The 22,674-nt window shown below is 48.6% G+C and overlaps 1 protein-coding gene across 1 annotated transcript in view; it reads right to left on the reverse strand.

Moving 5' to 3' along the window:
- The window catches only part of LOC141937258 (uncharacterized), a 52,298-nt gene extending 36,046 nt beyond the window's left edge, over positions 1–16,252 (reverse strand). Inside the window, exon 1 of the mRNA XM_074854838.1 lies at positions 16,128–16,252. The gene's annotated coding sequence lies outside the window, so the exon portion shown is untranslated. The remainder of the gene's footprint in view (positions 1–16,127) is intronic.
- Between the last annotated feature and the right edge of the window lie 6,422 nt (positions 16,253–22,674).

Here is a 22,674-nt window from a genome sequence, read left to right on the forward strand (position 1 = left end):
TCTGACTAATATACACAAAAACCATACATGCGCAGTCTTATGCTAATGGGTTCTCAGAATTCATTTACATAGTCTGAGCATGCGTAGTAAAAATAGAGTGAGGGTCTTCTCCCGCCTTAGTGGTCCACATAGTCTTCCTCACACTGTCTGTTAGTTGAACTTTAGGTTTCTTGTGTCCATCTCTGGTCATAGCGTTACTTCATCCATCCTTAGCTCCTGTTTGTTCCAAGGAGGTTAGTTGAGACCAGCTTCCCGTCACTTATCTTGACACTGGCGTCTTCTTAGACACTTGTTTTTTAGGTTCCTGCTATCAAGGATGTACACAGGGAGTTTTTCAGACTGTCCAAGGTCTGTCTTATCTTCACTAGGCAAGGAGTTGCAGGTTTCAAAACATCTTACAAGTGGGTAATGACTACAGAGGGTAGTTAGGAAAAAAAGTATAAATGAAATTGCATACTTTGCAGTAAAATACAGGAAAAAGAAAAGCTAGTAAAACACAAGTGATTGTTAATGTTAAAACTAAATGTCCTGCTTTACAGGTCCCTGTACATTAGCAATTTCAACTATACTCGTAGCAACTTCCCTTCATTCCCTTGCTGTATAACTCCACTTAATGAGGTGTAACCCGCTAAGTTCTTGGCCCAAGGATACAGCCTCATTTTCTGCCCTGTGAATTTTCAGATTCTGGGTGCTTTTGATCTAGAGAAGAGCAAGTGTGGTGTGGTACTGAGACCTTTGATGTCTTACACATCCTTGACTGGGTGAGAGGGGACGCGCTGGATCGGCGGGCAGCTGAGCATCGTACGTCAGCTCAAGACGAGTAATGACTCTGAGAGCTGCGGAGTCATTCTGGGTTTGTATCAGTGGGATTAAAGGTCGGTTTGATGTGAGGCAGAGTATTTCACAGGTCACAGCACCTGTACTGCTCTTCACGTTTCCTTTCCCAAACAGCCAATTGTTCTTCCAACCTCCATCCACCCATTGACAAATGTTTCTTCTAATTTCCCCTGGGGCAATATTCACTGAATCTCTCATTATGGGTGTGTCAGTATGCATGAGAGAGAGTGAATTCTGCTGTGAATTACAGCTACTATTTGCAGATTGCGCTGCCGACCCGTGCTGGGGCAGCAGCCACCAAAGGCCACCCACACCCCAGGAGAGGGAGACCCTCTTGCCCCTGGGGAGAAAGCTGGGCACTCCTGAAGCCTCCCAAGTGGTCAGTGAGCCACTTTGTACAACGGTGTGTAGGTAATTCTGTCTTCTGCAAGAGAGGGCAATTTGCAACACTCCCTTTTTCCTGAAGTACTGAAAAAATGCCATCCGATATTCTGTATATTTCTGTCGCGCCCTCCCATTCCTCTCCTGCTTTTTTCAGTCTTCTTTTTTCCCTTATGTTGAGGTTTGAACTCAGCTGGCAGCCAGATGCCACGTGGCCAGCCATTCACCTCCCCCCTCCCTGGTGAAATAGGGGACGGACAAAAAAAGAAGAGAATTCGTAGGTTGAATAAAAAGAAATAATTTACTAAATATAACAAGAGAACAACAGTAACAATAGTGAGTCCAAAAAGAAACGGGTAAAATGCAGCAGTGGCTTACCGAGCGCGGCGACCGCCCCCACAGCAACACACACCAGGGCTGGACCCGAAATCCTGTGCCTGCCTGAGAGCGCCTGGCCATCTGTATCCCTGGGCATGGCATCCCATGGTGTAAATACTCCAATGAAAGTTAACTCCATCCTGGTTGAAACCAGGACAGTTTAGAAGCTTCTTTCTCCTCCTAATTTCTATCACTGTTTCCAGCATCTTTCTCACATTTTGCTACATCCATTAAAAAAAAACCCCAAATGTTAAGTGAATCCAGTATCTAAGCAATATTTACCGTACTGTTTGCCATCGTAGTCTATTCCACTTACAATTTTTCCTCGTTAGTCAGCCACTACTTTGCAATGAAGAAAGGTTTTCAGCACCTGCCCTTGAGTGCTATCCACAGCTTTCTTGATGTGATTGTATTTCTTTCTACTATTCGTCACTGAACGTCTCATTGTAGTGCATATTACATTGCACTAAGTTCACCAGTGCTGGATTAAGCTGTGTGGTGGTGCAATCCTTACCCCCCCCGCCCCTCTTTGTTGGGCTGCTTGGTGCTAGGTGCGATTCCACCCACATCCTCCGAGCTGTACACCAGTCTGTGGAGATAAGGACTGACAATGTTAACGAGCCTGGCTCCTGCCCCTCCCGATTGCTCGGAAATGGTTAAAATGGCCCATCAACTCCTAAGGGCCTGGCACACCTGTGCCTGGGATGTGGTCAAATGGGAACAATAACAGAGTCGCACATTAATCAAATTCTTTTGTAACTGCTGGAAGGCACCAGAAGGCATTTGACAAAAGTCAATTATCTTGGACCCTATAAATGGCGACCACCAGGGAGACCCTTTGAGCTCTCCTGGATTGCAGTGGGCCTGTGACCAGCATCTCCCCTGAGCTGGGACGCCTCTCAGGTACCAAACCCTTGAGGTGTCGTCTGCTCCAGACGGAAGGCCAGGGCGAAGTCCCCCGCTCGAGTCTCAATTATCGCCCGTTGAGGAATGCCAAGGCATTGTGAGTATTTACTCTAAACTCGAGAGGGAAATTTTCTTTGAGCTAGCTTCTCTTTACTCTGTGTGTGTGTGTGTGTGTGTGGGTACGTACCCTTGTTTCTGTGTGTGTATGTCTGTTCTGTGTTCATTCTACTGAATCCAAACACCTTTGTTTCTGTATGTTTGTCCATTTTGTTATGTGCATGCATGTGTATATATGTATATATAGGTACCGTTAAGTAAGTTAGTGTGAATCTTGTCATTTTAGAATCTGAATAAGTCGCTTTTCTTTCTTTTAGTATTTCTGAATTATTTTATAATAACAAATTGCTGTTAGTTATTAATAAACCTAGATTTCTTACTAAATATTACCGTGTCAATACTTTCATCCGCGACAAGCTGGTGATGGAGTTGTCCAGGGACCATACTGTTATAAGTAGATTTCTCAAATTGATGTGAGTCAGAGCCAATCAAAATTTCAATTGTTTACTTAGCAAGCGGCAACAAGCAAAACAGCGCTGGGCGGCCGGGGAGTCCTTGCTCCACCAATGGCGAGCACGCACTTCCCGAGGGTCCGTCTTTTTTATATCCTCCGCCTTCCGGTATCGGGTCTCTCTGAGAGGTGTATCCTGCGTCTGCGCACTTTGCAGCTAGGGGGTCGCTCCATCCGGGTCTTCCTCGCGTCACCAATTCCTCATATTTCCTGCTTTCCTGAGAGTGGCTCACAAAGCTTTTGTTTATATCTTACAGAGTATAGACACTACCCCTTTTTCCTTCTCCCCTTTGTCTTTCTCCCCTTTGTCCTTCTTCCCTTTCTCCCTCTTTTCAGTCTTTTGTACAATAGGAGTCCTTGCTTCAGCATTTCAACTTAGATAAGCACTTGCAGTCGTTACACAGTGTAATAGTTAAGAATAGGATTAGGCCTACATAGTTTATGGAATAACATGTCAAGAGCTCCAAGTATCTTTAATGGAATTTGGTGAACAAACAGTTTACTGTCTATCACACATACTATGAACTCTGTCTTGGCTTTGTCTCGTCCTGGACCACCTAAAGAACGTACAGAAGTTCCCATCTTACTGATTGCTGCTTTTTGTTGTGTGTTGTTTGGGGTGGGGGTGGGGTGGGGGGAGTGTTACCAGTTGAAAAAGAAGTCATTTGCCTTCCTGCCTCGTTTCATGTCTCTTTGAATCTATAAAAGCACTTTGCGCCTCATCTGTAACTATATGTCGTTAAAGAGCCTTTTGTGGTGGACTTTGCCAGAAGCTTTGGGATCTGCAAATAACCGTGCCAGCTTGTTCCCCTTCTCCCCGCCGTTGTTGTGATTACAGTAAAAGTTACCAGTGAATTCCTGCTGAAGAACACCCAAGTGCACGTGGCTTGAATAACCAGTTTTGAAGGAGATGAGGAGTCAGTCAATTATTTCAGAGAAAACTTCCAGTTTCAGCCAATCCTGAGGATTTCCTGAATTCCATTTGAATTTTCTGGATAGTTTCAGCTGACAAGAAAAAATGGAATGGACTTTTTCTCCTTCCCAATTATCTGGTGGAATGACAAAGAGCCTTTAATCTTTGGTTTGCAGAGACCCCAGCAATATGGCCTCAGCAAGAACCACACAAGAAACACCCGTCTCGTCTGGTCATTTCTCTGCTTCCTCCTTGCTGCGTGCCTGGGCTGCAGCATCCTCATTTCTCCCTCCTGTAAGACAGGGAAAATAAAAGCGTTATTCAGAATGCAGGGGAAATACTTTTCTTCTGCTTTCTGAAGAATCAGGAAGAGTTTTCCAAAATTATCTCATGGTTGCTGCGTTACATATGCAATGAAGTCTGCAGTTTCATGTAGTACCTCTTCAAAATTTGTGATATTTTTTGCAAAAATGTGATTCTGCAAAGCTGCAAATAGGTATGTTTTACCACGATGCTTAAACCCACTGTTTTATAGGATGTGTTTGTTAATTTCAAACATTCCCCAGACATCATACACATCTGAATATATTCAATTTGCATTGGGAAATAGGAACTAGGGAGTGAACTTGCCTGTGAACTTTAAATTGAAGGCTATGACAGGAAAGAACTCACGTTTGATTGTAAACACTGCACAAGACTGGGAAAAACCGTTCCAGTTTTGAAGAAAAGATGAGAATATCATTCCCTTTCATAGTCGTCGCAAATGTTTGGAGTTTCCAATCTCCTCTTTGCTGTGGGAAAGAGGTTTCTCTGTAACTGCCAGTTAAAAGGTCAGTTTTAGTCCAAATCTTGAGATGGAAAAAGAGGATAAATATTGAAAAAGGCATCAGACATGTAATCTAACCAAGTTACTGTCACAAACAGTACTTCACCTAAGTTATCACTTTAAGGAGGATGCTTTTTTTCTGAATAGAAACAGAAAGATCTTTGATGATAAGAACCTAATCAAAAATAACTGATATCACTTTTTCATAGTGAAACGCATCAATGAGTCTTGCCTTCCCAGAAGTTGATGTGGGGAAAGCATAAATATAAATAATAAAAGCCCAAGCGGATGTTCAAAGCATCTAGAAGGGGCAATGGGAATTTATAAAGAAATGCAGTTTTAGTACAAGTGCTCTGCTCTTACCGTCATTTAAGTCCGTTAGTGCAGAATGCATTTATTAAAGACAAAGATTTTCAGAAAAGGAAAGCCTTTTCTGCAGACGTGATTAAGGAAATTCTTGAAGTAATTCTCAGTAGTGCAAACAAAACAACTGGGAATGATGCTGCAGCTTTTACTTACCAAAAAAGAGTAGTAAAGGTCCACATGTGAAACCTGTGGGAAGAAATAAGGAACAGAAATGAAACAGAATCACAGAATCATTGAGGTTGGAAAGGACCTTGAAGATCATCTAGTCCAAACGTTAACCTAGCACTGACATATCCCAACTACAGCAGATCCCTCAGCGCTGGGTCAACCCACCTCTTGAACACCTCCAGGGATGGGGACTCCACCACCTCCCTGGGCAGCCCATTCCAACGCCCAACAAGCCCTTCTGGAAAGAAATACTTCCTAATATCTAGTTTAAACCTTCCCTGGCACAACTTGAGGCCATTCTCTCTTGTCCTGGCGCTCATTACTTGGTTAAAGAGGCTCATCCCCCCCTCTCTGCACCCTCCTTTCAGGGAGTTGCAGAGGGCCAGGAGGTCTCCCCTCAGCCTCCTCTTCTCCACACTAAACCCCCCCAGTTCCCTCAGCCGCTCCCCATCAGACCTGTGCTCCAGACCCTGCACCAGCTCAGTTGCCCTTCTCTGGACACGCTCGAGTCATTCAATGGCCTTTTTGGAGTGAGGGGCCCGAAACTGAACCCAGTCATCGAGGTGCGGCCTCACCAGTGCTGAGTACAAGGGCAAGATCTCTTCCCTGTCCCTGCTGGCCACGCTAGTGCTGATACAAGCCAGGATGCCATTGGCCTTCTTGGGCACCTGGGGCACACTGCTGGCCTTAGTGAAGCTCATACAGTTGGCCTCAGCCCATCGCTCCAGCCTGGCCAGGTCTCTCTGGACAGAGCCTCCCTACCCTTGAGCAGATCAACACTCCCACCCAACTTGGTGTCATCTGCAAACTGACTGAGGGTGCACTCGATCCCCTCATCTAGATCATCAATAAAGATGTTAAACAGGAGTGGCCCCAAAACTGAGCCCTGGGGGACACCACTCATGACTGGCCGCCAACCGGATTTAACTCCGTTCACCACCACTCTTTGGGCCCGGCCATCCAACCAGTTCTTTACCCAGCGAAGCGTGTGCCCATCCAAGCCGCGCGTAGTCAGTTTCGCCAGGAGAATGGTGTGGGAAACGGTGTCAAAGGCCTTACTGAAGTCGAGGTAAACTACATCCACAGCCTTTCCCTCATCCAATAAGCAGGTCACCCTGTCATAGAAGGAGATCAGGTTTATCAAGCAGGACCTGCTTTTCATAAGCCCATGCTGACTGGGCCTGATCCCCTGGTTGTCCCGCAGGTGCTGTGTGATGGTACTCTGGATGAGCTGCTCCATCAGCTTCCCAGGCACTGACGTCAAGCTGACAGGCCTGTAATTTCCCGGATCATCCTTCTGACCCTTCTTATAGAGGGGCGTCACATTGGCCAGTTTCCAATCTGTCGGGACCTCCCCGGTCAGCCAGGACTGCTGGTAAATGATGGAATTTGATTGTCATCCCTAGATAATTATACAATCAAATCTTAAACTACCAACCCTCCAACCATACAACGTATTACAATCAAAATTGAGGAAGCTGATTAACCATCCCAGCAAGGAAAATTCAAACATATCCAATTAATCAATCAATGCCCAATACAACAACACCAAGTCCAATCACATTCTTCTGAAGGCTGCCAATTTCACAAGATTCGTTCGCCACCCTGTTGTCATCCAAATCTTGATTGTCCATATGGATCCCCACGGCCAGGCAGGATGTTGAAATCATCTGTTCCTCCAAGATCCTAATAAAAAAACAGAACTAGGCCTCGGATCAGAACCTGGGCATCAAATTAAAAATCAGGGATTATCCATCGGGCACTAATTCGGTGCGTTTTTCCACCTTTATCTAAAGCCTCCCAGCCACATAAACCCCTAGATTTTACCAGGGTCATAGGCACAATGCCAACAGAGGGCAACTTCACCATGACAGGCTGGCCTGCATATATTTTCAGGGGACACTGGCCCTTATGATTGTCAAATATAGGGGCATCACCACCTGATAATCCCATGGGTCAAAATGCTCATATTTTTGGATTCCCATAATGTCCCCAGCGGTTATTAACAATAAAAACCGCTTGTGCCAACCTCATGTCCCAATTAGGCTATGAAACATTGGCATGTCTCTTGATCAAGCCATTAGTTCGCTCAACCATGCCATTAGCTTGAGGGTAATATGGTGTATGAAACACCCACTTAATACCTTCCCCTCGTGCCCAGTCTTGCACCACTGCAGCTGTAAGATGTGACCCTTTATCACTCTGAATACATTCAGGGATGGGCAAGATGCCAAACCATTCTCTTAAAACTCGGATTGTTTGGTCTCCAGTAGCTACATTAACAGCTGTAGGCATGGTTAATCCTGATACCACCTCTAGTCCCACCAAGATATATCTTCTTCCATGAGATGGTTTTAAAGGACCAATATAATCAACTTGCCAGGTGCTCCAAAGTGCCTTACCTTCTTTAATATGTTGGGCTGGTGCTTGATTTGGATGATTAATCTTAAGCCTCATTTGACATTGTGGACAAGCTGTAAGAATTGCTTCACACATCTTCATTGACACAGGCCATCCTTGGGACCGACACTCATAATAGAGATCTGTTTTCCCTGAGTGACCTCGCTTAATACATAGCCACTCAGCCAACCGATCCCAATCTCCTTTATCACTATTAATTACCCTAATTTGGGCCAAATGATCTTCTTGTTGATTCCATTTTGCAGCAGGGGTTCCATCTCTTGCATGGCCTTTTACCCACCCCACCTTCAGGGGTCGTGATCTACTTATTTCCAACAATCGTTGCCAGTCCCCAGCTCTTCACACCTCTGTACGACCTGCCTGCCACTGATTGGATTCCCACTGGCATATCCACTCTGTAGCACCCTTATACGTTGCATAGGAATCAGTATAAACCACAGTGGCACCATTTTCTACTGCTAGCAAAAGAGCATGCAACTCCCCCGCCTGCGCACTACCTTCTCCCTCCTCTATAATTGTCTTACCACAACAACCCCCAGCAGGTGCGGCCTTACCAGGGCCAAGTACAGGTGCAAGATCACTTCCCTGTCCCTGCTGTCCACGCTAGTGCTGATACAAGCCAGGATACCATTGGCCTTCTTGGCCACCTGGGCACACTGCTGGCTCATGTTCAGCCGGCTGTCAATCACCCCCCCAGGTCCCTCTCTGACTGGCAGCTCTCCAGCCACTCCTCCCCAAGCCTGTAGCGCTGCTGGGGGTTGTTGTGGCCCAAGTGCAGCACCCGGCATTTGGCCTCGTTGAAACTCATACAGTTGCCCTCAGCCTATCGCTCCAGCCTGTCCAGATCTCTCTGCAGAGCCTCCCTACCCTCGAGCAGATCAACACTCCCACCCAACTTGGTGTCATCTGCAAACTGACTGCAGGTGCACTCGATCCCCTCGTCTGGATCATCAATAAAGATGTTAAACAGGAGTGGCCCCAAAACTGAGCCCTCGGTGACACTACTCGTGACCGGCCGTCAACTGGATTTAACTCCATTCACCACCACTCTTTGGGCCCGGACATCCAGCCAGTTTTTTACCCAGCAAAGCGTGTGCCCATCCAAGCCGTGAGCAGTCAGTTTCGCCAGGAGAATGGTGTGGGAAACGGTGTCAAAGGCCTTACTGAAGTCAAGGTAGACAACATCCACAGCCTTTCCCTCATCCAATAGTGGGTCGCCCTGTCGTAGAAGGAGATCAGGTTTGTCAGGCAGGACCTGCCTTTCATAAACCCATGCTGACTAGGCCTGATCCCCTGGTTGTCCATTATATGACTTGTAATGGCACTCGAGATGACCTGCTCCATGACCTTCCCTGGCACCGAGGTCAGACTGACAGGTCTATAGGTTCCTGGATCCTCCTTCCTGCCTTTCTTGTAGATGGGTGTCACATTTGCCACCCTCCAGTCCAATGGGACCTCCCCAGTTAGCCATGACTTCAGGTAAATCATGGACAGCGGCTTGGCGAGCACATCTGCCAACTCCCTCAGCACCCTTGGGTGTAACCCATCCGGTCCCACAGACTTGTGTGCATCCAAGTGGTGTAGCAGGTCTCTGACCACCTCCTCTTCAACTGTGCTGACCTCAGGCTGCTTCCCCTCCCCATCTCCCAGCTCATGAGGCTGGGTGTCCAGGGAACAGCCAGTTCCACTGCTAAAGACTGAGGCAAAGTAGGCGTTGAGCACCTCAGCCTTCTCCTCATCCTTAGTTACCATGTTTCCCTCTGCATCCAGTAGGGGAGGGAGATTTTCTCTAATCCTTCTCTTGCTGTTAACGAATTTATAGAAAGATTTTTTGTTATCCCTAAAAGCTGCAGCTAAGCTGAGCTCTAGCTGTGCTTTGGCTCTCCTAATGTTCTCCCTGCATAGCTTCACTACGACTTTATAGTCTTCATGAGAGACCTGGCCCCTCTTCCAAAGGCGATAGATTCTCCTTTTGTTCATGAGATGCAGCCAAAGGTCCCTGTTTAGCCAGGCCGGTCTCCTTCCCCTCCTGCTTGTTTCCCGGCACACGGGAACAGCCCGCTCCTGTGCCTTTAAGACTTCACTCTTGAAGTATGTCCAGCCTTCCTGGACTCCCATATCCTTCAGGGCAGCCTCCCAAGGGATTTTGCTAATCAGTCTCTTGAACAGGTCGAAGTTAGCCCTCCGGAAGTCCAAGGTGGCAGTTTTACTACTGTCACGGTCCACTCGGTGGACTCGTGATGGTTCATTTGCTACGATCTCGAAAGTGCAAAATTAAGGTGACCAACACCAAAGGGGATAGCAGTAATCAAACAGTGAAACTTTATTGGGTTGCCTGTGAAGAGGCACGCGATAGTTAAAGATGGGTGAAAGAAAGGAGAAAAGTAAAGTCAAGTTTAGAGAGAAGAGGGAGAGAGGTTATAGCTACCACCGCTGATCTCACGATGTCCTAACGGTCCCGGGTCCAGCTGATGCTGCGTCGTCGATCGTTGTGGTCCTTGGTGGGGAAGCTTCCCATTTTCGTTGTCCAGAAGTCATCTTTTATGCTTAGTAACACACCTTGCTCCACCTCTGCCTCAGGGGTCTCCGCCCTTCTTAGAATTCAATTATCATATCTCCACCCCTCTCGAGCAAGGCCATCGCGCGTGTGCGGGGGGGAGTGTCCGAGGTGTGGTCAGTCTCGGAGGCGGGTAACCTTCAACCAGGAGATGTGTTTTGGTATTATAATGAAGCAAAGTTCATCTGAGGTTCATGATTTCTTCATCGGTGTTATGGCAACAGTCGCGATCCATCTTTTTGACAATGGCTATGCAATTATCACTAGCCGCTCTGGCTAGGCCCAGGTACCGAACAATAGCACAACACTCTTTGTACTGCACGGCTCAGGCACCAAAGAACAGCACTGCACTGCCTGCACCACACGGTTCAGTACTCAGGAGAACAGCACAGCACTGGCTGTGCCACACAGTTCTTCATTCAGGAGCCTTTGCACCACATTCCATTCCAGGGGTCGGCAGCTGCACTCCAAACAGGCCATTGTCGGGTACCTCAATGTCCATGTCCCTGATGACAATGTTGAGACAATGCTGATCTTCTGACCGACTCTTACAACTACCCCTTCTCTTTGTTTCTCGAAGGATCAAAAATTCGATCATTTCATGATCACTGCACCCTAGACAGCCTCCAACCTTTACCTCCCCCACAAGCTCTTCCCTGTTCACAAGCAGCAGGTCCAGGAGGGCACCTTCCCTGGTCGGTTCACTCACCAGCTGTGTGAGGAAGTTATCCTCCACACATTCCAGGAACCTCCTGGATTGTTCCTTCTCCGCTGTGCTGTGATCCCAGCAGATACCCGGGAGGTTAAAGTCCCCCACAAGAACAAGGGCAAGTGACCGCGAGATTTCTATTTTATTAAGATTTCTATTTCACTATTATGAACAATAGTGGGAGAATGCTTATACCCTTGTGGGAGTCGATTGAAAGTATATTGAATCCCCTCCCAGGTAAAAACAAACTGAGGTTTATCTTCATCTCTCAGAGGAATCATAAAAAACGTATCTTTAACATCTAAAGCAGCCATCCATAAGTGAGCAGCTGCCTGTATTGCTGCTACTACTGATGACATATTTGGGATGGCGCCTGTTAAAGGTGGGGTATTACTGTTCAATCTCCGATAATCAATTTTTAACCGCCACTGCCCATCTGGCTTACAGACCGGCCAAACTGGAGAGTTATAAGGGGAATGTGTTCGACTTACAATTCCTCTTTTTTCAAGATCATTAATCACTTCTAAAATGCCCTGTTCAGCAGCAGTTGGCAATGGATATTGTGAAACACAGGTCACTTTAGACTGTGGTAATGAAGGAGCAACCTGCAAAGTTTTTACATGAACACTTCCTATACCCCTACCTCCAAAGCTCCACACTCTGCCATCTGGCAAACACCACTGTTTACCTGCTAGAGCATCAAACCCCAATATATTTCCTTTATAAGGACTTAAAATGACTTCCAGCACTGTCATCCTTTTTTCCCCTGGTAACCAAAATTGTGTTCTCACTAGGGGACATTTTGCTATTGCCCCCATCACACCTACTATATTTATAAATTTCCTCGCTGGTTTAAGTCCTAATTCAATGGCTTATTGTCTATTTAAAACACTAACTTGAGCCCCTGTGTCAATTAAAAACTCCAAACTTACCCGTTTAGGACCCACAGGGATATGTATAATAAGGTTCCTTGTCAGCGGACCATTGGCAGGAATTCACCATGCGGAGTGGGCAGCCCGATCCCCAAACCGCACCTACTAGTTTTTTGACTCTCTCAACTCCCCCCTCGATACCACAAAAGGGTTAATTTTCCCTTCCCGAGGGAGTAGGTTACCTGTGTTTCCTTTTGTTCTCGAGTTTTCCCCTCCAGCAATTCCACAAACTTTAGAATATTATCAGTAGATTGCCCATGCAACACTGCCCGGGCTGCCCCCAGTGCACATGTCTTTCCTCCAACTCCTTTATTTCCTCCGAGCCACTTTCATCAAACTCTCCCCAAATATCTCCATCCCACTCCTCAAGATCTACACTGGTAATTAACTTTTGCATCTGAACAACACTAGGGGGCCTTTTTGCTCGTGCCAGCATAATTTCTTTTTTTTTTTTTCTAATAACAACCTTCTCTCTCTTTCTCGTAATAATTCTGTCTTTAAGCGATCAATTTCCAACCGCTCCTCCAAGGCATCTCTCTCCACTGCTACGAAATAATCCTGCGCCTGAATCACGCAGGCACCTAATATGGCACACATTTTTCCTTCACTTCCGCTTATCCACCAACTTCCCCGGCTTTGTTCCAATTTTCTCACAACTTCCACCGGATCAAACCACCTCTCTTTCGCACATTGTATCTCTAAGGGAGAAGGGGTACGACTATATTTCTGTAACAACTCCTCTATCGACATCCTGCTGACTACACCAATTTGTTAGAGAGGCTTCCAAATAAACAACCAACCACCAATTTAAAAGAATAAATAAATTTATTTTTTAATAAAACAACCAACCAGCTCTCCGTAAGTTACAGATTCGAATGTCCGCGAGAGGAGAACAGAACAACTTTCTGGGGTTTAACAGCAACCCAAAACACTTTACAAAGCCGCATTCTCTAGGGGTTTAACGGCAACCCCAAAGGCAAAACAAAGCTTCACTTCCTGGGGTTTAACAGGAACCCAAAATGTAAAACAAATCCTCACACCCTAGGGGTTTAACGGCAACCCCAAATGCAAAACAAAACTTCACTACCTAGGGTTTAACGACAACCCAAAACTCTCTATCACTCACATGATAAGTGAGGGCTCTGAACCTCGAGGACCTGCTCAGGGCAGCGTCCCAACCCAAGGCACCTCGAGGAGTTTCCTTGGGCAGCGTCCTGACCCAAGGGGAGAGTCCTCAACCGCAGCATGCTGCTCCAGGGGGACGAGCTCAAAATGGCTCCCCCAGGGGACTCCATTTATACCCAGGCCCAATCTGACCTGTAGTCAATAGCGGCTCCCATTGGTCAAAGGTCTCAACTACCGCGAGACCTTGAAAACAAAGACAGCCAGAAGCTGCCACACCTCAGCAGCCATGAAGCTCTGCTTTCACTGGGCGGATGCACCTGCCACAGTGTCTATGTGATGCTGTAGGTCACTGACTGTCTCCTGGATTGTGGGGGGGTCGTTCTCCCAGTCTCTGTCCTCTGGCTGAGGAGGCTGGATTCCCTCAATACAACTAGTCTTGTTATTAAAGACTGAGGCAAAGAAGGCATTAAGGACCTCAGCCTTCTCCTCATCACTTGTTACCATGTTTCCTCCTGCATCTAGCAGGGGATGGATACTCTCCCTGGTCTTTCTTTTGCTACTGACATAGTTATAGAAACATTTCTTGTTATCCTTGAAATGGAGAGTTAGTGTGGAAATTCTATATGTGTATTTTTCAATTCAGTTCTGGGGAGCTGTGAACACCTCTGCGTGCTTAGCTTTGTCCAAGAGAGCGATTCCGTTGTAAAACCACAGAGCACAGGCGCAGTCCTGCACTGCTGAAGCGCGGGGAATTCTGCCCTCGGTTTGAGCAGACGTTGTAAGCTGAAGCTGGATCTCTTCAGCAGCCACCCCGTCGTCAAGCTCTGCAGGCACACAGTGACCCTCAGCCCAGGGCGATGGCTTGGCTGTTTGTCGGGAAGAGGTGGCCACACTGCGTGACCCCCGGGGCAGGGAAGAGGTCCCATGGGAAAAGGCGGTAATGCCGTATTGATGTTTGTCCACAAGCGGCCCATCTTTGCCTGTGGAGCAGGTTTCTGGAAGACCGAGCACCTGGGCCTGTTTCCAGGCCCGGCACGCAGCCCAGCTCAGGCTGTGCCCCAGCTGCCCTGCTGCAACACCCCGTCCCTCCGCACATCCGAACTGCAGGCGAGGCAAGCTGGGAACAGGACGGAGGGGCGGTGCTTCAGGGAAACAGTCCTCCAGCCAAGGCAGAGAGCGGCCGCCCGCCTTTGGTCTGTCCGTGAGTAGGCAACCAAGGCTCAGGACCGTTTATTTCCAGAATTATTGCTGGCTTGTTGAACAAAAGCTCCATTTCAAATATCCTACCACTATTTCGAATGTTTGAAAAACGCTAAAGACCTGTTTCTGGAGGATTAACAATATGTTAATCTCTCTACAGGAAGAATTAAGTCTGTACACTCGCGGGATGTCTATACAAACTACTGAAGGGAAGAATTCAAAAAGGGGAAGAGTCTTAGGCTAAATTTGAAAAGATATTTAAATGCCATAACTAGTCTTCTTTGATGATTGTTAGTGGATCACAGAAGATAATAAAAGACAGCTGCAGTTCAATTTAAATGGCAGAGAAATGGAAAATTCTGTTGGCCTGGAATTCATTGATTAGATAATAACCTGAGACCCGTTGGAAGTAAGACTTGAGATGGCAACAGAGAAACCAGTCGAATCTCCGGAAGAGCCTCTGAGAAATACACTCTCTGACGGATGAATCAGGGCTTCAGGACAAGCTGTGGTAGACAATGTGGAAGTTGCAGGAGCCTCATGAGGGGGAAGGTGAGCACAGCACCAGGAGGAGGAGGAGAAAGCATCACGGGTGGCGACCACAGCAATGCCAGCCGCACTGCGTGTAAGGAGAGACTGAGACTTCTCATGCAGTTTTCATCATTTTATTTTCCTTCTTTCATGATGAGGCTCTAACAAGCGCCTCCAAGTCCCCTTGGGGGCAGGCGCACATCCCAGCTGCTGTCCCGGCCCTGGTTTCGCCGGCTTCTGGCCACCCTAGCGTCGCCGGCGGCGTGGCCGCTTGTGGGCTGAAGAGTCCTGGGAGCAGCTGGCCTTCCTCTTGGGGCGTTGCCGGGGCCCCCTGGGTGAGCAGTCCGTGCCCTGGCCAGCAGTGGAGGGACCTGCCACCGCCTGCCCCAGCTCCTCACGGGGCTCCTCCTGCGCTCTGGGGTCGGGGGCAGGAGTGTCCCCCGGGGTGGCGGCAGGGCCAGGGGTGGCCGCGGGGCTGTGCTGCTGCTCCTCGGCAGCCTGGGAGTCCCGGGGCTCCAGCTGCTGCTGCATGAAGCGCTCCCTGCAGTGCTCTGCCACGACGGCGACCAGCTCGTGCACAAAGGTCACCGTCCGGTGCTGCAGGAGGGACTGCAGCTCCCGCACCAAGGCATCGTCCGGCCCGTAGTAGCACAGACGTGCGACGACGGTGGCCTGTGCTACGACGGTGGCCTGTGCCACATTCATCAGCCTCCAGCGCTGCCTGTACAACTCCCGGAGCTGCTGCCTCATCCAGGGCATCAGGGGCTCCAAGATCTCTGTGCAGTCACGGAAAAGGCGTGCCCAGGCACGGGACAGAAAGCCACCCACGGGCAGTGGGTTGGCAGTCCGCTGCTCGTCCTGGTGGTCGGCAACCGATGGACGGGAGGGGCTCTCCTGGAACTTCAACTCCAGAAAATCTTCCTCTGACCGCACAGAGCAGATGATGGAATTGACAGTCTGCCTGCAAAGCGGGCACGACGCTTTCCTGTTGGCCCACCGCACAATGCAGCCCAGGCAGAACTGGTGGAGACAGGGGGTCGCATAAGCGACGCCATCTTGGGTCTCTCCACAGATGGGGCATCTCCACTCGCTCTCTTCAGCCGTGTTGGCTTGTTGCGGCAGGCTGGGGAAAGCTGAGGAGGAGCTGCTCCCCATCGCTGGCGTCACACGCTGCAAAATGGAGAAAGGCCCCGGTCACTCACTGTCCCGGCGATGGGAGGAAGAAATGCCCAGGCCCCTGGTGAAGGACACCCTCCGGCTCCCCGAGCCCCTTCGCCCGCACCGGGGGGACGGTCCCCGCACAGCTCACCTATGCTGCCGCGAGCGCTCCTGGCGGTGCCCGGCTGCCTGACCCAGGCAGGGCCACGGAAACACAGGGGATGGCTCTGGGACGAGCACCGAGAGCTGCCAACAGCAGCCCCCAAAGCACCACCCAGCACCCGGAGCAGCCTCGCTCGTCCCTCCAGACCTCGCAGACACGCTCGGCAGGAGTCCAGGCACGAGCCAGACTGGGCCGGGCTCTGCCGGTGCCCGAACATAAGCAGTGAGGGATGTGAGGTCACAATCCATCGCTTGCTGATGTCACAGACCACCGCACGGTGACGTCACAGTGGGCTGCCTGTCTCCATGGCGCTTGCCCGTGTCGGGGCCTGGCTGGCACTGGCACTTGTGCAGATGGAAAATGTAATTGTTCCCCTATTCCTTGAACGAAGAAACGAGCCACTCTTCTATGGCTTGTACCTGTTCCATTGCAAGCACAAGTGGTCTAGAGAAGACACAGCTGAAGCACGGCAGATGAGAAGAAGCCGTCAGTAATCTATGTGAGGAAGCTCGAAAGCAGAGGCACAGTTTGCACAGAAAATGCCCTGGTTATGGCCGAAACACAGTTCTCACTGTCAGAGATTTGTGGAGAGAATGTTGCTCATTACAGGGAACTGACGCCCAAAAAGGGTTTCTCTGCGTTCCTTTCCCTGGTCATCACATACAGCTTAAGTTAAATTTAAACGGCAGTGCAATGGAAAATTCTGTTTGCCTGGAATTCCTCCGTTTGATAAGCTGAGAGACACGTTGGAAGTAAGACTTGAGATGGCAACAGCTGGAATAGTAAAATCTCCTGAAAAACCTGTGAGAAATCGACTCTGACGAGTCGGGGCTTCAGGGGAAGCTGTGATGGACAATGTGGGAGTTTCAGAGCTGTTTATAAGAGGGTTTAGCACCAAGTGTGGAAGAATACTCTTTAAAGAAATGGTGGATTGGAAAAAGATTATTGGATTTGCAAAGTTATGCCAAGCTTTGAGAAACAGTTAAAGCCTGGCTTTAACATCCTGCTTTGTGCATTTCCAGACTCTGGCCCGTGGATCACCCCACCCACCTCCAGCTCGCAGAGGGAGAGATCCTGGTGCTCCTTTTTGTGATAACACTGGCTATGAAACCAGTGCTGACACCTGTGAGAGCTGAAACCTTGCCACGGTACCACATTCAATAAACAGATTAAAGTCTTTGTTTTACCAGGCAGCAAACACCTTGGCACAACTCGGCAGTTTCTGATCTTTCCCCCAAGGCCTGTTTCTCATCAAAGCCTTGCTGCTTCTCAGGGGCTGTGCAGGGCTGACAGGCCCGATGTCAACTTGCCTCTCTCCCACAAATGTCCACGTCAGTGACTGTTCTCTTAGCACATAACAGATGTTTCTGTGAAATCTTAATTAAGCAGTCAGATTCTCTTTTCTATTTTTCACAGAAGGACGGTGTTCCATGTAACATACAATAAAATCCTCTACTGGAGGAAGGTGCTTTTCTTTATCATCTAGCTGAGATTTATTTCCTTGCAGCCTCCTAGCCCGAGGAAAATGATCATCTCCAGGTCACGCAATCCAATTCAAAAATGCCTTCTCATGTTTTGAAACTGTGCATGAGAAACGGTTCTCGTGTTCATTAGAAGTATTGCAGATGGAGCTGGAACAATAATGTTTTTAAGGGCTTCATAGAAAGAGATCTTTTAGCAGTTCAGAAGCTTCCCTTTCCAAAATGTCTGTACCAGGTTATCTCATATCCTGAAGCAGTGGAGCACCGTTTCCCCCTAAGCTGCTGCCTCTTCCTACCACTGTGCCCATTTGGAGCTCCTTAAGAGTATTCGTCGACTTACGAGGCACGACCAGAGAGCACTAAAAAACCCATCCTGGGTTTCAACGGAAAGTTTCCATCAACATATTCTTTCTATTCTGGAGCCTTCCTGAACAACCCAACAGTACGAAGAGACTGAAGTTTCTGCTGGACTGCTGCAAATCTCATTGTCTTTTCATCAGAATCAAGTTTCTTACCACATTTTCCGACTTTTGTCTTTCCTTTCCTCTACCATCCAGAGCCATCTGAAAACCACGGATGATCCTTTCAAGTCAGGATCCAGCTTGCTCACCCCTGGTACAGAGTTGCATTTTTTTTCAGTTAGGTTAGATTAACTAAAGAATATGTTTAGTACTTCCGATCCCGCATCCCATTGAAGGTTAAGATGCTATAGTTGATGCCATAACTGAAAAGACTCCTATTCTACTCCCTTGTTTAACAGCACGGAAATCCTGCTCCGAGATGAATGTGGTATATACCTGGCCCCTCAAAGGTCATGTTTTTGTGTGCAGTTGTGTGCAACATTAAGCACATGTCTTTTATTTATTTTTTTTTTCCCCCCTTAGGTTTACCCTAATTTGCAAAAGAAGAGAGTTGTGCTTCCCTTGAATTAGGTATATTCACACATAGAGCAGAAGGAATTTTCCGCCTAAAAGGTACTACAGTCTGAAAAAAGCCCCAGGGGCAATTAAGAAAACCCCTTTTCAGGCAAGAACCTGCTGAATGAGTCCTACAGGAACATGCACAACAAAGTTGACATAAGAGAAATAGAAAATAAAAATCGTTTAGGAAAGTACAATGCCTAGACTTCAGGTGAGCAGGGTTGGGCTTAGGCAGGGGGAGCAGGCAGGTGGGATCCATGGCAGGCCGCTCTGGAAGGTGCAGGAGCTGAGGAGAGCTGGCAGACCATTAAGGAGAGCATCCTCCAGGCAGAAGAAGGGTCCAGCCTGCTGGGAAGGCAGACAAGCAGGTCTGTTAGGACTTGGCTAAAAGGGACATCGTGGCAGAACTGCAGCGCAAACATGCAGCACACGGGGGTGGGAGCAGGGACGGAGTGCAAAGGAGGAACTGTTGCAGATTGCGCTGCGGACCCGTGCTGGGGCAGCAGCCACCAAAGGCCACCCGCACCCCAGGAGAGGGAGCCCCTCTTTCTCCCGGGGAGGAAGCTGGGCACTCCTGAAGCTTCCCAAGTGGTCAGTGAGCCACTTTGTACAACGGCGTGGAGGTAATTTCGCCTTCTGCAAGAGTGGGCAATTTGCAACACTCCCTTTTTCCTGAAGTACTGAAGAAATGCCATCCGATATTCTGTATATTTCTGTCACGCCCTCCCATTCCTCTCCTGCTTTTTTCAGTCTTCTTTTTTCCCTTAGAAGCTTCTTTCTCCTAATTTCTATCACTGTTTCCAGCATCTTTCTCACATTTTGCTACATCCATTAAAAAAAACCCCCAAATGTTAAGTGAATCCAGTATCTAAGCAATATTTACCGTACTGCTTGCCATCGTAGTCTATTCCACTTACAATTTTTCCTCGTTAGTCAGCCACTACTTTGCAATGAAGAAAGGTTTTCAGCACCTGCCCTTGAGTGCTATCCACAGCTTTCTTGATGTGATTGTATTTCTTTCTACTATTCGTCACTGAACGTCTCATTGTAGTGCATATTACATTGCACTAAGTTCACCAGTGCTGCATTAAGCCGGTAATGGAGTTGTCCAGGGACCATACTATGAACTCTGTCTTGGCTTTGTCTTGTCCTGGACCACCTAAAGAACGTACAGAAGTTCCCATCTTACTGATTGCTGCTTTTTGTTGTGTGTTGTTCGGGGTGGGGGTGGGGTGGGGGGAGTGTTACCAGTTGAAAAAGAAGTCATTTGCCTTCCTGCCTCATTTCATGTCTCTTTGAATCTATAAAAGCACTTTGCGCCTCATCTGTAACTATATGTCGTTAAAGAGCCTTTTGTGGTGGACTTTGCCAGAAGCTTTGGAATCTGCAAATAACCGTGCCAGCTTGTTCCCCTTCTCCCCACCGTTGTTGTGATTACAGTAATAAGTTACCAGTGAATTCCTGCTGAAGAACACCCAAGTGCACGTGGCTTGAATGACCAGTTTTGAAGGAGATGAGGAGTCAGTCAATTATTTCATAGTGAAACGCATCAATGAGTCTTGGCTTCCCAGAAGTTGATGTGGGGAAAGCATAAATATAAATAATAAAAGCCCAAGTGGATGTTCAAAGCATCTAGAAGGGGCAATGGGAATTTATAAAGAAATGCAGTTTTAGTACAAGTGCTCTGCTCTTACCGTCATTTAAGTCCGTTAGTGCAGAATGCATTTATTAAAGACAAAGATTTTCAGAAAAGGGAACCGTTAACCTAGCACTAACAGATCCCAACCCAGATCCCTCAGAGCTGGGTCAACCCGCCTCTTGAACACCTCCAGGGATGGGGACTCCACCACCTCCCTGGGCAGCCCATTCCAACGCCCAACAACCCCTTCTGGAAAGAATTACTTCCTAATATCTAGTTTAAACCTTCCCTGGCACAACTTGAGGCCATTCCCTCTTGTCCTATCGCTCATTACTTGGTTAAAGAGGCTCATCCCCAGCTCTCTGCAGCCTCCTTTCAGGGAGTTGGAGAGGGCCATGAGGTCTCCCCTCAGCCTCCTCTTCTCCAGACTAAACCCCCCCAGTTCCCTCAGCCTCTCCCCATCAGACCTGTGCTCCAGACCCTTCACCAGCTCCGTTGCCCTTCTCTGGACACGCTCGAGTCATTCAATGTCCTCTTTGGAGTGAGGAGCCCAAAACTGAACACAGTAATCGAGGGGCGGCCTCACCAGTGCTGAGTACAAGGGGAAGATCTCTTCCCTGTCCCTGCTGGCCACGCTAGTGCTGATACAAGCCAGGATGCCATTGGCCTTCTTGGTCACCTGGGCACACTGCTGGCTCATGTTCAGCCACCTGTCAATCAACACCCCTAGGTCCCTCTCTGACTGGCAGCTCTCCAGCCACTCCTCCCCAAGCCTGTAGCCCTGCTGGGGGTTGTTGTGGCCCAAGTGCAGCACCTGGCATTTGGCCTTAGTGAAGCTCATACGGCTGCCGTCAGCCCATCGCTCCAGCCTGGCCAGGTCTCTCTGGACAGAGCCTCCTTACCCTCGAGCAGATCAACACTCCCACCCAACTTGGTGTCATCTGCAAACTGACTGAGGGTGCACTCGATCCCCTCGTCTAGATCATCAATAAAGATGTTAAACAGGAGTGGCCCCAAAACCGAGCCCTGGGGGACACCACTCGTGACCGGCCGCCAACCGGATTTAACTCCATTCACCACCACTCTTTGGGCCCGGCCGTCCAACCAGTTTTTTACCCAGCGAAGCGTGTGCCCATCCAAGCCGCACGTAGTCAGTTTCGCCAGGAGAATGGTGTGGGAAACGGTGTCAAAGGCCTTACTGAAGTCGAGGTAAACTACATCCACAGCCTTTCCCTCATCCAATAAGCAGGTCACCCTGTCGTAGAAGGAGATCAGGTTTATCAAGCAGGACCTGCCTTTCATAAGCCCATGCTGACTGGGCCTGATCCCCTGGTTGTCCCGCAGGTGCTGTGTGATGGTACTCTGGATGAGCTGCTCCATCAGCTTCCCAGGCACCGACGTCAAGCTGACAGGCCTGTAATTTCCCGGATCATCCTTCTGACCCTTCTTATAGAGGGGCGTCACATTGGCCAGTTTCCAAACTGTCGGGACCTCCCCGGTCAGCCAGGACTGCTGGTAAATGATGGAAAGCGGCTTGGCAAGCACCCCAGCCAGATCCTTAGCACCCTTGGGTGTATCCCGTCTGGTCCCATAGACTTGTGTGTGTCTGTTACGGAGGCTTCCAAATGAGCAACCAACCACCAATTTAAAAAAATAAATAAATTTATTTTTTAATAAAACAACCAACCAGCTCTCCGTAAGTTACAGATTCGAATGTCCGCGAGAGGAGAACAGAACAACTTTCTGGGGTTTAACAGCAACCCAAAACACTTTACAAAGCCCCACTCCCTAGGGGTTTAACGGCAACCCCAAACGCAAAACAAAACTTCACTACCTAGGGTTTAACGACAACCCAAAACTCTCTATCACTCACCTGATAAGTGAGGGCTCTGAACCTCGAGGACCTGCTCAGGGCAGCGTCCCAACCCAAGGCACCTCGAGGAGTTTCCTTGGGCAGCGTCCTGACCCAAGGGGAGAGTCCTCAACCGCAGCATGCTGCTCCAGGGGGACGAGCTCAAAATGGCTCCCCCAGGGGACTCCATTTATACCCAGGCCCAATCTGACCTGTAGTCAATAGCGGCTCCCATTGGTCAAAGGTCTCAACTACCGCGAGACCTTGAAAACAAAGACAGCCAGAAGCTGCCACACCTCAGCAGCCATGAAGCTCTGCTTTCACTGGGCGGATGCACCTGCCACAGTGTCTATGTGATGCAGTAGGTCACTGACTGTCTCCTGGATTGCGGGGGGGTCGTTCTCCCAGTCTCTGTCCACTGGCTGAGGAGGCTGGATTCCCTCAATACAACTAGTCTTGTTATTAAAGACTGAGGCAAAGAAGGCATTAAGGACCTCAGCCTTCTCCTCATCACTTGTTACCATGTTTCCTCCTGCATCTAGCAGGGGATGGATACTCTCCCTGGTCTTTCTTTTGCTACTGACATAGTTATAGAAACATTTCTTGTTATCCTTGAAATGGAGAGTTAGTGTGGAAATTCTAT

Source organism: Strix uralensis, chromosome 38 (assembly GCF_047716275.1).
Source record: "Strix uralensis isolate ZFMK-TIS-50842 chromosome 38, bStrUra1, whole genome shotgun sequence".
NCBI lineage: Eukaryota > Metazoa > Chordata > Aves > Strigiformes > Strigidae > Strix > Strix uralensis.